The sequence below is a fragment of the Pristiophorus japonicus genome, chromosome 1 (genome assembly GCF_044704955.1).
Source record: "Pristiophorus japonicus isolate sPriJap1 chromosome 1, sPriJap1.hap1, whole genome shotgun sequence".
Classification (NCBI taxonomy): domain Eukaryota; kingdom Metazoa; phylum Chordata; class Chondrichthyes; family Pristiophoridae; genus Pristiophorus; species Pristiophorus japonicus.
Genome location: NC_091977.1, coordinates 26,159,027 through 26,174,449, shown reverse-complemented (window position 1 = coordinate 26,174,449; position 15,423 = coordinate 26,159,027). Strand labels below are relative to the sequence as shown.

The window sequence follows — 15,423 nt, the reverse complement described above, 5'->3', positions numbered from 1 at the left end:
AGCTATCACCATGCCTGCAATCCACTTGGGACCATGTTGATAGTTTAGCACATACACAGGGTCATTCAGATCAATTTCCCGTGACACAATGGCGCGACCATCATTTACATTTTGTTGCTGCCGCCTGCTCTCTACCTGATCATGCAGGTTGGGGTGAACCAGTGAGAGTCTGGTTTTAAGTGTCCTTTTCATGAGTAGCTCAGCCGGGGGCACTCCTGTGAGCGAGTGGGGTCTCGTGCGGCAGTTGATCAGTACTCGGGACAGGCGGGTTTGGAGTGAGCCTTCTGTGACTCGTCTAAGGCTCTGTTTGATTGTTTGTACTGCCCGCTCTGCCTGCCCATTGGAGACTGGTTTAAATGGGGCCGAGGTGACATGTTTGATCCCATTGCGGGTCATGAATTCTTTAAATTCGGCACTGGTGAAACATGGCCCGTTGTCACTGACCAGTATGTCAGGCAGGCCGTGGGTGGCAAACATGGCCCTCAGGATTTCAATGGTGGCGGTGGCGGTGCTTCCCGACATTATTTCACATTCAATCCATTTTGAAAAATCATCTACCACCACCAGGAACATTTTACCGAGAAACGGGCCCGCATAGTCGACATGGATCCTCGACCATGGTCTAGAGGGCCAGGACCACAAACTTAGTGATGCCTCTCTGGTCGCGTTGCTCAACTGAGCACATACGCTGCATTGCCATACACAGAACTCTAAGTCAGAGTCGATACCGGGCCACCACACGTGGGATCTGGCTATCGCTTTCATCATTACTATACCCGGGTGTGTGCTGTGGAGATCCGAAATGAACGTCTCCCTGGCCTTTTTTGGTAGCACTACACGGTTACTCCACAACAGGCAGTCTGCCTGAATGGACAGCTCGTCCTTTCGCCACTGGAACGGTTTGATTAGCTCTTGTATTTCAACGGGGATGCTGGCCCAGCTCCCATGCAGTACACAGTTTTTTTTACTAGGGACAGCAGAGGATCTTGGCTGGTCCAAGTCCTAATCTGGCGGCCGTGACAGGTGATTTATCATTTTAAAACGCTTCCATGACCATCAACAAGTCTGTGGGCTGTGCCACCATCAACAAGTTTGCAGGCTGCGCCATTTCCACCCCCGTGGTGGGCAATGGTAGCCGACTGAGAGCATCCGCACAGTTCTCGGTGCCTGGCCTGTGGCGGATGGTGTAGTTATAAGCTGATCGCGCGAGTGCCCACCTTTGTATGCGGGCTCAGGCATTAGTATTTATCCCCTTGTTTTCAGCGAACAGGGATATGAGGGGCTTGTGATTGGTTTCCAGCTCAAATTTGAGGCCAAACAGATACTGATGCATTTTCTTTACCCCGAACACACAAGCTAATGCTTCTTTCTCAATCATGCTATAGACCCTACCGGCCTTAGACAAGCTCCTGGAAGCATAGGTGACAGGTTGCAACTTCCCCACAACGTTAGCTTGTTGTAATACACACCGAACTCCGTACGACGACGCGCCACATGCTAGCACAAGTCTTTTACATGGGTTATACAATACAAGCAGCTTGATGGAGCATAAAATGTTTCTAGCTTTCTCAAAAGCAATTACTTGTTTTTTTTTCCCCCCATACCCAGTTCTCACCTTTGCGCAATAACACATGTAGGGGCTCTAAGAGGGTGCTTAACCCCAGTAGGAAGTTACCAAAATAGTTGAGGAGTCCCAGGAACGACCGCAGCTCTGTGACGTTCTGTGGCCTGCGCGCGTTCCTGATAGGCTCTGTCTTGGCGTCTGTGGGCCGAATGCCGTCCGCCGCGATCTTTCTCCCCAAAAACTCCACTTCTGTTGCCATGAAGACGCATTTCGACCTCTTCGTCCGCAGCTCTACGCGATCCAGTCGCTCGAGGACCTCCTCCAGGTTTTGTAGGTGCTCGACTGTGTCCCGACCCGTGACCAATATGACGTCCTGAAAGACCACCGTGCGTGGTACCTACTTGAGTAGGCTCTCCATGTTTCTCTGGAAGATCGCTGCAGCCGACCGAATTCTAGTGAGATGATGCCCTCGCGTTGCAGCCTGTCCAGTTCGATTTCCACTCTCCTTCATCATGTGAGGTACCGCTCGCGCTTTGTGGAGAATGGGTCGTGCCTCTGGGACCAAGTGGATCTGCACCTTCGCCCCAGAAAAGTTTCCAATGCCTGGCTCAAAAAGGGAAGGAAATTTGTTAAGAACCTGGGTACATGAGGCCTCATCGACATGTGATAACGCTCGGATTTCATCCCAGTTCCAGTGAATTTTGCCTAGCCAGCTCCTTCCAAGCAGTGTGGGTCCATCTCCCGGGACAATCCAGAGTGGCAGTTCCTGCACCGTGCCCTCGTAAGTGACCTTGACCATGGCGCTGCCCAGGACAGTGATAAGCTCTTTGGTGTACGTTCTCAGTTTCATGTGGATGTGGCTCAGGGCTAGTCTGAATGCCTTGTTGCACCACAGTCTCTCAAACATCTTTTTTACTCATGATGGATTGGCTAGCGCCAGTGTCCAGTTCCATGGCTACGGGTAAGCCATTCAATTTTACGTTTAGCATTATAGGTGGACATTTCATCGAAAATGTGTGCACCCGTGTACTTCAGCATCTGCCTCCTCTCTCTGAGGCTCGAAATTGCTTTGATCCACCATGGACCGATCTTCCTCTGCCACGTGGTGGTTAGCAGGTTTTGCAGAGCTTGCAGCTTCGTTGGAGGTGCCCCATTGTTCCACAGCTCTTGCAAACATACCCTTTGAAGTGGTATGAATAGGCTGAATGGAAGCCTCCACAACGCCAACAAGGTGTGAATTGCCTTGCATTCATCCTTTGTTGGGGACTCTGGGTCACCTGAAGCCTGCTGGCAGTTGCAGACTCGTGGTTTCTGCCCTGTACATTTCTGCTCGCAAACACAGTTCCAGTTAATTTATGAACATTGCTAGCACTTGTGTGCTGAGAGATTGGTTTGGTGTTATCACTGGTGAACATAAACGCCTGTGCTATCGCAATGGCCTTACTGAGGGTCGGTGTCTCTACAGTCAAAGGTTTTTGTAGGATGGTCTCGCGGCCAATGCCCAGTACAAAAAAGTCTCTGAGCATTTGCTCCAGGTAGCCATCAAACTCACATTGTCCTGAAAGTCGCCTTAGCTCGGCGACGTAGCTCACCACCTCCTGACCTTCAGATCGCTGGCATGTGTAGAACCAATACCTTGCCATCAGCACGCTCTCCCTCGGGTTAAGATGCTCCTGAACCACTGTACACAGCTCCTCATATGACTTATCTGTGGGTTTCACTGGAGCCAGAAGATTCTTCATCAGGCTGTACGTCGGTGTCCCGCAGACTGTCAGGAGGACCGCTCTCCTTTTTGCAGCGCTTCCTTTTCCGTCCAGCTCGTTGGCTACAAAGTAATGGTCTAGCCATTCGACGTAGGTTTCCCACTCCTCACCCTCCGAGAACTTCTCCAGGATGCCCACAGTTTGCTGCATCTTTGCGTTGGATTCGTATTCCTGTCGCCAGTTATTGTGTTCCTAACACAGATGAGGCTGCACACAGGGAGGTTAAAGTAACAGTGACCTCAGTCTTTAATAAGACACTCCAGAGTGAGGAACAGGCCTTAGGGGCCGGCTTATATATAGTGCTCCCAAGGGATGCTGGGATCCCTTGGGACTTCAGGGGATGAGCTCCCTGGTGGCAGGACATGGGAGTGCATCCTTTGCAGATACATAACAATAACAATATTGTCAGCAAAACGATTGGTGATAAGCCTTCAGTCTGATTATACAATGTGGAAAACAGGTATGGCAGATGAAGTTTCCATTAGCTTTGAGTGCTTGGTACAAAATACCAGCTGTATGGAAAATAGTGGTTGTATCTTGCCTACACAAAGCAGTGACTATACTTCAAGGCAAGTCATTGCACCAAGCTGAGGTGGAACCGTTTCCGATTTATTTCTCCTTCCCTAGCCTAGGAACACTGAGGCCTATTGTGGCACCCTCAGTGCCACAATGCCTGACCTCCGCTCACTCAGTACAGACTACCCAGCCTTGCAGACCAGGTAGGTGCCAGGGTCAATTCCTGGCCTGATTCATCAACTTATCACAGACCTTTCTCTTTATTCTTTCCTCCCCTCCCCGGCTCTGTACTTGCTTAATAACGGTTAAATCTTTTGCAACTTCCAGTTCTGATGAAAAGGTCATCAACCTGAAACATTAACTCTGTTCCACTCTCTCCACAGAGGTTTTCGAGCGTTCTGTCTTTTTAGCTTTCCAGCAACCGCAATATTTTTATTTTTTCTTCTGATTTGGTGCTAGTTTGCTCATCCCTGCAGGCGGCTATAATTGGAGCACCCAGTACACTGTTTATATGTTTCTACTGGTTGCCATTTAAGTCTGTAGCGAGCATTAATCTAAAGCCATCATAAGAGGATTAACTAGAATCAAAACCCATCCTCAGAGCATGAAGAAAGTTCTTTCTTAACCAGATATTTATCCTATTTTTTTTTAAGGGGTCAATCCACATAGCATTAACTGTCTCTATTCCAAATATCCACTACTCACAGAATGGCAGAAAATCTTTAATTTCTACTATCACTCAATCCCTGTTAATTGTGTACAGATAAATACTTGAAGCGGAAGCAATTGCAGGAGCTATGGGGAAAGAGCTGGGGGAGTGGGACTAATTGGATAGCTCCTTCAAAGAGCCGGCGCTGGCACGACTGGTTGAATGGCCTCATTCTGTGCTGTAGCTACGTGTTCTAATTCATACGACCATAGTCTAAGTGCACGTACATTATCTATGCTTGTCAGCGTTTTAAAGAGCTGGTTCAGATCCCCTGTCAAATGGTGCACGACAGGTGCACTCAAGATGAATTACAATTAGGAACATTATTCTTGCTACCTACCCATTTGAATTGTATTTTAACAGGGCCAAGGAAGGCAGATGTGGAGACAGTTTCCCATCATTAGCAACTCAACAAAAGGCAAGAATAAAGAAACTGAATATGCGGTTTATTAATAGTATGCACCTCATGGCTTGCTGGCAGGAGACGGAAGACTGCAAATCAGAGAGTTAGTGAGCATCAGAGGCATAAATATTTCCATTAACAGCAATAGTGGTTTCTGCAGAGAACATTTAAATATCACAGACAGCGATCACAAATGGAGCTATAATGATGAGAAAACCAATGGCATCGGTGTGGTTCACACAGTTTTTTGTGCTTGATGTAACAATGGAAGATGTAAAAACTCAGCCCTCCACTGAACATATCAATGGTTAATACATATTTATTTCTTTTGGCTGGGAAGAATTATCAAGCTGTTGAATTTCTCTGTTGTTGACATTTTCTCATCCTACACTTAATGGCTCTTCTTCCACTCCTGCAGATGGTGACCCATTGCAAAAGCACTGGCCGGCCTTCAGTACTTCGGACGAGTGGGCAATTTTCCACAAGTTGGAGTGAGTACCAGCTATTTAACTATGGAAGGCATCAAGCTGAACCAGAAAGAAGATGAACAAGGAAAGAAAGAACATGCATTTATATAGTGCCTCTCGCTTCTTCAGGACGTCCCAAAGCGCCTTTCCGCCAATGAAATACTCAAAGTATATTCACTGTTGTAAAGTAGGAAACACGGCAATAAATTTGCACACAACAAGCGCCCACAGAGTTATAAATGACCTGATAATCTGTTTGGGATGCTGTTTGGGGGATAAATATTGGCCAAGGCATCAGGGAGAACACCCCTGCTCTTCTTTGAAATAGTCCCATGGAATCCTTTATGTTCACCTGAGGGCAGACAGGGCCTCGGTTTAATATCTCATTGGAAAAACAGCATCTCTGCAGTGCTCCCTCAGTACCCTACTGCCATTTCAGCCGAGATTACAAGCTCACAGTCACTGCAGTGGGACTTGAACCCACAACCTTCAGAGTCTGAGACAAGAGTGCAACCTACTGAGCCACAGCTGAGACCAACTGAGGCTACACCTCAGGAGGTGGAGCCTTTGCTGATTCCTTTCTCCTTTCCTGGCCGAGGTACATTGAGTCCTAATTGTAGCACCCTCACTGCCACAATGCCTGACCTCAGCTATCTCTGCACAGACCTTGCAGACCAGGAAGATCCCAGGCTGAATATCCTGGTCTACGCTGAGATAGCTAGGGAACTGGATCCGTTCTGGTCAACAGTTTGGTGCTAGTTTGCTCACCCCTTCCGCGGGGTGTAATGGAAACATAGAAAATAGGTGCAGGAGTAGGCCATTCGGCCCTTTGAGCCTGCACCACCATTCAATAAGATCATGGCTGATCATTCATCTCAGTACCCCTTTCCTGCTTTCTCTCCATACCCGTTGATCCCTTTAGCCATAAGGGCCATATCTAACTCCCTCTTGAATATATCCAATGAACTGGCATCAACAACTCTCTGCGGTAGAGAATTCCACAGGTTAACAACTCTCTGAGTGAAGAAGTTTCTTCTAATCTCAGTCCTAAATGACTTACCCCTTATCCTTAGACTGTGTCCCCTGGTTCTGGACTTCCCCAACATTGGGAACATTCTTCCTGCATCTAATCTGTCCAGTCCGGTCAGAATTTTATATGTTTCTATGAGATCCTCTCTCATCCTTCTAAACTTCAGTGAATACAAGCCCAGTCGATCCAATCTTTCCTCATATGTCAGTCCTGCCATCCCGGGAATCAGTCTGGTGAACCTTGGCTGCACTCCCTCAATAGCAAGAACGTCCTTCCTCAGATTAGGAGACCAAAACTGAACACAATATTCCAGGTGAGGCTTCACCAAGACCCTGTACAACTGCAGTAAGACCTCCCTGCTCCTATACTCAAATCCCCTAGCTATGAAAGCCAACATACCATTTGCCTTCTTCACCGCCTGCTGTACCTGCATGCCAACTTTCAATGACTGATGTACCATGACACCCAGGTCTCATTGCACCTCCCTTTTCCTAATCTGCCGCCATTTAGATAATATTCTGCCTTCGTGTTTTTGCCACCAAAGTGGATAACCTCATATTTATCGACATTATACTGCATCTGCCATGTATTTGCCCACTCACCTAACCTGTCCAAGTCACCCTGCAGCCTCTTAGCATCCTCCTCACAGTTCAAACTGCCACCCAGCTTAGTGTCATCTGCAAACTTGGAGATATTACATTCAATTCCTTCATCTAAATCATTGATGTATATTATAAATAGCTGGGGTCCCAGCACTGAGCCCTGCGGCATCCCACTAGTCACTGCCTACCATTCTGTAAAGGACCCGTTGATCCCGACTCTCTGCTTCCTGTCTGCCAACCAGTTCTCTATATACGTCAGTACACTACCCCCAATACCATGTGCTTTAATTTTGCACACCAATCTCTTGTGTAGGACTCCAAATACACCACATACACTGTTTCTCCCTTGTCCACTCTACTAGTTACATCCTCAAAAAATTCCAGAAGATTTGTCAAACATGACTTCCCTTTTATAAATCGATACTGATTTGGACCAATCCTGTCACTGCTTTCCAAATGCGCTGCTATTTCATCCTTAATAATTGATTCCAACATTTTCCCCATTACTGATGTCAGGCTAACCGGTCTATAATTACCTGTTTTCTCTCTCCCTCCTTTTTAAAAAAGTGGTGTTACATTAGCTACCCTCCAGTCCATGGGAACTGATCCAGAGTCGATAGACTGTTGGAAAATGATCACCAATGCATCCACTATTTCTAGGGCCACTTTCTTAAGTACTCGGATGCAGACTATCAGGCCCTGGGGATTTATCGGCCTTCAATCCCATCAATTTCCCTAACACAATTTCCCGCTTTATAAGGATTTCCTTCAGTTCCTCCTTCTCACTAGACCCTCGGTCCCCTAGTATTTCCGAAAGGTTATTTGTGTCATCCTTCGTGAAGACAGAATCAAAGTATTTGTTCAACTGGTCTGCCATTTCTTTGTTCCCCATTATAAATTCACCTGAATCTGAATGCAACGGACCTACATTTGTCTTCACTAATCTTTTTCTCTTCACATATCTATAGAAGCTTTTGCAGTCAGTTTTTATGTTCCCAAGAAGCTTCCTCTCATACTCTATTTTTAGCCTCCTAATTAAACCTTTTGTCCTACTCTGCTGAATTCTAAATTTCTCCTAGTCCTCAGGTTTGCTGCTTTTTCTGGCCAATTTATATGCCTCTTCCTTGGATTTAACACTATCCTTAATTTCCCTTGTTAGCCACGGTTAAGCCACCTTCCCCATTTGATTTTTACTGCAGACAGGGATGTACAATTGTTGAAGTTCATCCATATGATATTTAAATGTCTACCATTGCCTATCTGCCATTAGCCCTTTAAGTATCATGCGGCAGTCTATTCAAGCCAATTCACGTCTCATACCATCGAAGTTACCTTTCCTTAAGTTCAGGACCCTAGTCTCTGAATTAACTGCGTCACTCTCCATCCTAATAAAGAATTCTACCATATTATGGTCACTCTTCCCCAAGGGGCTTCACACAACAAGATTGCTAATTAGTCCTTTCTCATTACACATCACCCAGTCTAGTTGGATCCTCAACATATTGATCTAGAAAACCATCCCTAATACACTCCAGGAAATCCTCCTCCACCGTATTGCTACCAGTTTGGTTAGCCCAATCTATATGCAGATTAACGTCGCCCATGATAATTGCTGTACCTTTATTGCACGCATCCCTAATTTCTTGTTTGATACTGTCCCCAACCTCACTACTACTGTTTGGTGGTCTGGAGCACCCAGTGGACTGTAATATTTCTATTGGCTGTCATTCAAATCTATGACAACAGCGGCTTTCTTTTATATAGCGCCTTTAAATTAGTTATAAGTCCCAAGGCACTTCACAGGAGCATTATCAAATAGAACTGGATGCCGAGCCACATAAGAAGATATTAGGACACCAAAGAGGTAGGTTTGAGGAGCATCTTAATGGAGGAGATAGAGGTAGAGAAGCCGAATGGTTTACGGAGTTGTAATGTATTTGCTTCATGGGTTCTTTGCTTAAGAATGTATAGCAACACATTGCTATTAACTAGTTGGTTTATTAATAAAGGTTTCAATTCACTAAATATATTCAAAAAGGAGTTAGATGTAGTCCTTCCTACTAGGGGGATCAAGGGGTATGGTGAGAAAGCAGGAATGAGGTACTGAAGTTGCATGTTCAGCCATGAACTCATTGAATGGCGGTGCAGGCTAGAAGGGCCGAATGGCCTACTCCTGCACCTATTTTCTATGTTTAACATTCACACTACAAATTACCAGTTCATCCACGAGGCTCACAACCACATGCCTCATCGTGGATCCCCTAAACCCAACTGACTAGGGTTTTATTGAGTCTTGTGAACATCACTTGACTGGCTAAGCCACTCACAATTCAACAGCTCTACAACTATTTCAGTTGTGCACTTTAATCAAGTGCCCTCTGGTTAAAACGGGGGGGGGCACACTCCAAACACTTTCAAACAAGTGCCCCCTTGTTTTTTTTTTGAGGGCACTTAAAACACAAATTATACACGTGCCCCCTGACTAAAATGGGAGTGGGGGGGGGGGGGGGGGGACACTAAAACCGGAACAATAAACAAATTAAACTTTAGACAAAAAACATCAAATTAAAATTTGACTGCCGGGGGTGATGGTGCAACCAGAATTTGAGGAGCAGTCCCTTCAAATATTGGAACGGGCTTCAATCTCGTACATTCAATAAAAACATGGAACATGGACTCTTCCAGACCGCAGAAATTGCAGGCGGCCTGGGAGTCCGTGAACCGACTTAAAAACTTATTGCATGGGACTGCTCCATACATCACCCTCCAGGCCAAGCCCCCAATAAATAGGGGGAGGACTCCCGTGTAGTGTGCACTCCATTAGGGGCCCCCACTTCCTCCAGACAGCAGGATGGTGTGCCATGGCATGTCCGGACGGCAGACAAGGATGTCAAGGTGGAGAGTGTGCAAGAGTAGCCCATACAAGAAACCCCTGTGCGTAGAACTGAAAGGCATGGAGGGGTTTTCCCCGAGGAGGCTCAAATTCTGAGGTGCCGGCTCCCGAGGGAGATTTTGCGGCTTTGCGCCGATGAGGAATTCTGCCCGGACGGGGGTCAGTTCGGATGGCATCTCCCCACGTGCTTGAGCTTCCTCGACACACCTAATGGAGTCAGCGCCCAGTGCTGTTTTTAGCGACTCAATGGTATTGGCTGCGCGCCGGACGTCGGCCCAGTTTAGGCGCCGTGCCAGCACCTCTGGTGCCATCCAGCCCGCTTCTCTGCCATCGAGCACATCCCTGACCCTGGTCACCTCGCCAGCCACAGCCCTCTTGTCCGCCTGCCATCTAAAACCGTGGTCGTAGAACCAGCTCTTGCAAAACAGCAGCTACTCCAGGCAGGGGAGAGCTGCGCTTGGTGGCGATTCTGTTCTAGACCCTGATGAGTTCCTGGTAAAAGACAGGCATCCCCCGAATGGCGGTCCTGATGCCCCCCAAGCTCACAAACAGGAGCTGCGTGTCGTAATTGAGGCTGTACTGCTGGCGGAAAAAATACGTCACCAGTGCACGCCACCTAGGAGGGGGCTCAATGTAAAGGTATCTCTGCAGGGTCTGAAGATGGAAAGTCGCATGCTGGGTGCTGATGCACACCAACACTGACTGCCATCCCTAAGCGGGAGACTCAAGATCGCAGCAGAGACCCAGTGCTTCCTGTTGTTTCAGAAGAAGTCCACCAGCTTCTTCTGTATCTTGGCGACAAACACAGGGGGAGGGGTCAAAGTGACCAGCCGGTACCACAGCATAGTGGCCATCAGCTGGTTTATGACTAGCGCTCGACCCCTGTAGGACAGCACTCGGAGCAGTCCTGTCCAGCGCCCTAGGCGAGCGGCGACTTTGGCCTCCAGCTCCTGCCACTTCACTGGCCAGGCTTCCTCGTCAGGGCTAAGGTAGACTCCCAGATAGAAGAGATGGGTAGAGGAAAAGGCCTGAGCTCCTCCGGCAGGGAGTGCACCCGCCACTGACCCACCAGGAGTCCGGAACATTTCTCCCAGTTGATCCTGGCAGAGGATGCGGCTGAGTAAATCGCCTGGCACTCACGCATCCTCCGCAGGTCAGCAGGATCCTCTACCGCGAGTAGCACGTCATCGGCCTAAGCCGAGAGGACAACCTTCCCGCCCGGCCCTTGCAGTCAACAGCTCTACACCTCTTTTGTTGTGAGCAAAATAAATGTTAAATCAATTGCCCCCTGATCTGGGGAACATGCTAAACACTTTCAAACAAGTGCCCCCTTGTTTTTTTCTGTTTTTTAGGTTTTTGTTTGAGGGCACTGAAACACAAATTATACAAATGCCCAATGGCTAAAAGGGGGGGGGGGGGGGCACTAAAACCAGGCACAATAAACAAATTAAACTTTAAACATAGAAACATTGAAAATAGGTGCAGGAGTAGGCCATTCGGCCCTTTGAGCCTGCACCACCATTCAATAAGATTATGGCTGATCATTCACCTCAGTAGCCCTTTCCTGCTTTCTCTCCAGACCCCTTGATCCCTTTAGCCGTAAGGGCCATGCTTAACTTTCTCTTGAATATATCCAATCAACTGGCATCAACAACTCTCTGTGGTAGGGAATTCCACAGGTTAACAACGCTCTGAGTGAAGAAGTTTCTCCTCATCTCAGTCCTAAATGGCTTACCCCTTATTCTTAGACTATGTCCTCTGGTTCTGGGCTTCCCCAACATCGGGAACATTCTTCCTGCATTTAATCTGTCCAGTCTGGTCAGAATTTTCTATGTTTCTATGAGATCCCCTCTCATCCTTCTAAACTCTAGTGAATACAGGCCCAGTCGATCCAGTCTCTCCTCATATGTCAGTCCTGCCATCCCAGGAATCGGTCTGGTGAACCTTCGCTGCACTCCCTCAATAGCAAGAACATCGTTCCTCAGATTAGGATACCAAAGCTGAACACAATATTCCAGGTCTCACTAAGGCCCTGTCCAACTGCAGTAAGATCTCCCTGCTCCTAGATTCAAATCCGCTAGCTATGAAGGCCAACATACCATTTGCCTTCTTCACTGCCTGCTGTACCTGCATGCCAACTTTCAATGACGGATGTACCATGACACCCAGGTCTCGTTGCACCTCCCCTTTTCCTAATCTGCCGCCATTCAGATAATATTCTGCCTTCGTGTTTTTGCCACCAAAGTGGATAACCTCACATTTATCCACATTATATTACATCTGCCACTCGTTTGCCCACTCACCTAACCTGTCCAATTCACCCTGCAGTCTTTTAGTGTCCTCCTCACAGCTCACACTGCCACCTAGCTTAGTTTCATCTGCAAACTTAGAGATATTACACTCAATTCACTCATCCAAAGCATTAATGTATATTGTACATAGCTGGAGTCCCAGCACTGAGCCCTGCGGCACCCCAGTAGTCACTGCCTGTCATTCTGAAAAGGACCCATTTATCCCGACTCTCTGCTTCTTGTCTGCCAACCAGTTCTCTATCCACGTCAGTACATTACCCTCAATACCATGTGCTTTAATTTTGCACACCAATCTCTTGTGTGGGACTTTGTCAAAGGCCATTTGATACACCACATCCACCGGTTCTCCCTTGTCCACTCTACCAGTTACATCCTCAAAAAATTCGAGAAGATTTGTCAAGCAGGATTTCCCTTTCCTAAATCCATGCTGACTTGGAATGATCCCGTCACTGCTTTCCAAATGTGCTGCTATTTCATCTTTAGTAATTGATTCCAACATTTTCCCCACTACTGATGTCAGGCTAACTGGTCTATAATTACCCACATTCTCTCTCCCTCCCTTCTTAAAAAGTGGTGTTACATTAGCTACACTCCAGTCCATAGGAGCTGAACCAGAGTTGATAGACTGTTGGAAAATGATCACCAATGCATCCACCATTTGTAGGGCTACTTCCTTAAGTTCCTTGAGCCACCTTCCCCATTTGATTTTTACTCCAGAAAGGGTGTACTATCAGGCCCCGGGGATTTATCGGCCTTCAATCCCATCAATTTCCCTAACATAATTTGTCGCCTAATAAAGATTTCCTTCAGTTCCTCCTTCTCACTAGACTCTCGGTCCCTTAGTATTTCCGGAAGGTTATTTGTGTCTTCCTTCATGAAGACAGAACCAAAGTATTTGTTTAACTGGTCCGCCATTTCTTTTTTCTCCATTATAAATTCACCTGAATCTGACTGCAAGGGACCTATGTTTGTCTTCATTAATCTTCTTCTCTTCACATATCTATAGAAGCTTTTGCAGTCAGTTTTTATGTTCCCACGAAGCTTCCTCTCATACTCTATTTTCCCCCTCCTAATTGAACCCTTTGACCTCCTCTGCTGTGTTATAAAATTCTCCCAGTCCTCAGGTTTGCTGCTTTTTCTGGCCAATTTATATGCCTCTTCCTTGGATTTAACACTATCCCTAATTTCCCTTGTAAGCCACGGTTGAGCCACCTTCCCCATTTGATTTTTACTCCAGACAGGGATGTACAATGGTTGAAGTTTATCAATGTGATCTTTAAATGTTTGTCATTGCCTATCCACCGTCAACCCTTTAAGTATCACTCGCAAGTCTATTCTAGCCAATTCACATCTCATACCATCAAAGTTACCTTTCCTTAAGTTCAGGACCCTAGTGTCTGAATTAACTGTGTCACTCTCCATCTTAATAAAGAATTCTAACATATTATGGTTACTCTTCCCCAAGGGGCCTCGCACAACAAGATTGCTAATTAGTCCTTTCTCATTACACATCACCCAGTCTAGGATGGCCAGCCCCCTAGTTGGCTCCTCGACATATTGGTCTAGAAAACCATCCCTATACACTCCAGGAAATCCTCCTCCACCGCATTGCTACCAATTCGGTTAGCCCAATCAATATGTAGATTAAAGTTGCCCATGATAACTGCTGAACCTTTATTGCACGCATCCCTAATTTCTTGTTTGATGCTGCCCCAACCTCACTACTACTGTTTGGTGGTCTGTACACAACTCCCATTAGCGTTTTCTGCCATTTGTATTCCATAGCTCCACCCATACCGATTCCACATCATCCAAGCTAATTTCCTTCCTTACTATTACATTAATTTCCTCTTTAACCAGCAACGCCACCCCACCCCCTTTTCCTTTCTGTCTATCCTTCCTAAATGTTGAATATCCCTGGATGTTGAGCTCCCAGCCTTGGTCACCCTGGAGCCATGTCTCCGTGATGCCAATTATATCATATCCGTTAACAGTTATCTGCGCAGTTAATTCCTCAACCTTATTGCGAATACTCCTCGCATTGGGGAACAGAGCCTTCAGGCTTGTCTTTTTAAAATCCTTTGCACCTTTAGAATTTTTGCTGTAAAGTGGCCCTTTTTGCTTTTTGCCTTGGGTTTTTCTGCCCTCCACTTTTACTTTTCTTCTTTCTATCTTTTGCTTCTGCTCCCATTCTACTTCCCTCTGTCTCCCTGGATAGGTTCCCATCTTCCTGCCATATTAGTTTAACCCCTCCCCAACAGTACTACCAAACACTCCCCCTAGGACATTGGTTCCGATCCTGCCCAGGTGCAGACCGTCCGGTTTGTACTGGTCCCACCTCCCCCAGAACCAGTTCACATGTCTCAGGAATTTGAATCCCTCCTTTTGGCACCACTCCTCAAGCCACGTATTCATCTGAGCTATCCTGCGATTGCTACTGTGACTAGCACGTGGCACTGATAGCAATCCCGAGATTACTATTTTTGAGGTCCTACTTTGTAATATAGCTTCTAGCTCCCTAAATTCGTCTTGTAGGACCTCATCCCATTTTTTACCTTTATCGTTGGTTCCTATATGCACCACAACAACTGGCTGTTTACCTTCCCCCTTCAAAATGACCTGCACCTGCTCCAAGACATCCTTGACCCTTGCACCAGGGAGGCAACATACCATCCTGGAGTCTCGATTGTGGCAGCAGAAACGTCTATCTATTCCCCTGACAATAGAATCCCCTATCACTACAGCTCTCCCACTCTTTTTCCTGCCCTCCTGTGCAGCAGTGCCACTCACGGTGCCATGAACTTGGCTGCTGCTGCTCTCCCTTGCTGAGTCATCCCCCTCAACAGCACCCAAAGCAGTGTACCTGTTTTGCAGGTGGATGACCGCAAGGGACCCCTGCACAACCTTTCTTCCACTGCTCTTCCTGTTGGTCACCCATCCCATATCTGGCTGTGTAACCTTTACCTGTGGAAGACCAACTCACTAAATGTGCTATTCACATCATTCTCAGCATTGTGGATGCTCCAGAGTGAATGCACAAGCAGCTCCAGTGCCGCAATGCGGTCTGTCAGGAGCTGCAGCCGGATACACTTCCCAAATATGTAGTCGTCAGGGACACTGGAAGCGTCCCTGACTTCCCACATAGTACAGGAGGAGCATAACAT

At 46.9% G+C, this 15,423-nt stretch overlaps 1 long non-coding RNA gene across 1 annotated transcript in view; it reads left to right on the top strand.

Moving 5' to 3' along the window:
• LOC139262933 (uncharacterized) overlaps positions 1-5,897 on the top strand; it is a 40,354-nt gene extending 34,457 nt beyond the window's left edge. The window contains exons 5-6 of the long non-coding RNA XR_011593000.1: positions 4,916-5,262; positions 5,374-5,897. This is a non-coding gene — a long non-coding RNA (uncharacterized lncRNA). The remainder of the gene's footprint in view (positions 1-4,915; positions 5,263-5,373) is intronic.
• Positions 5,898-15,423: the final 9,526 nt, after the last annotated feature.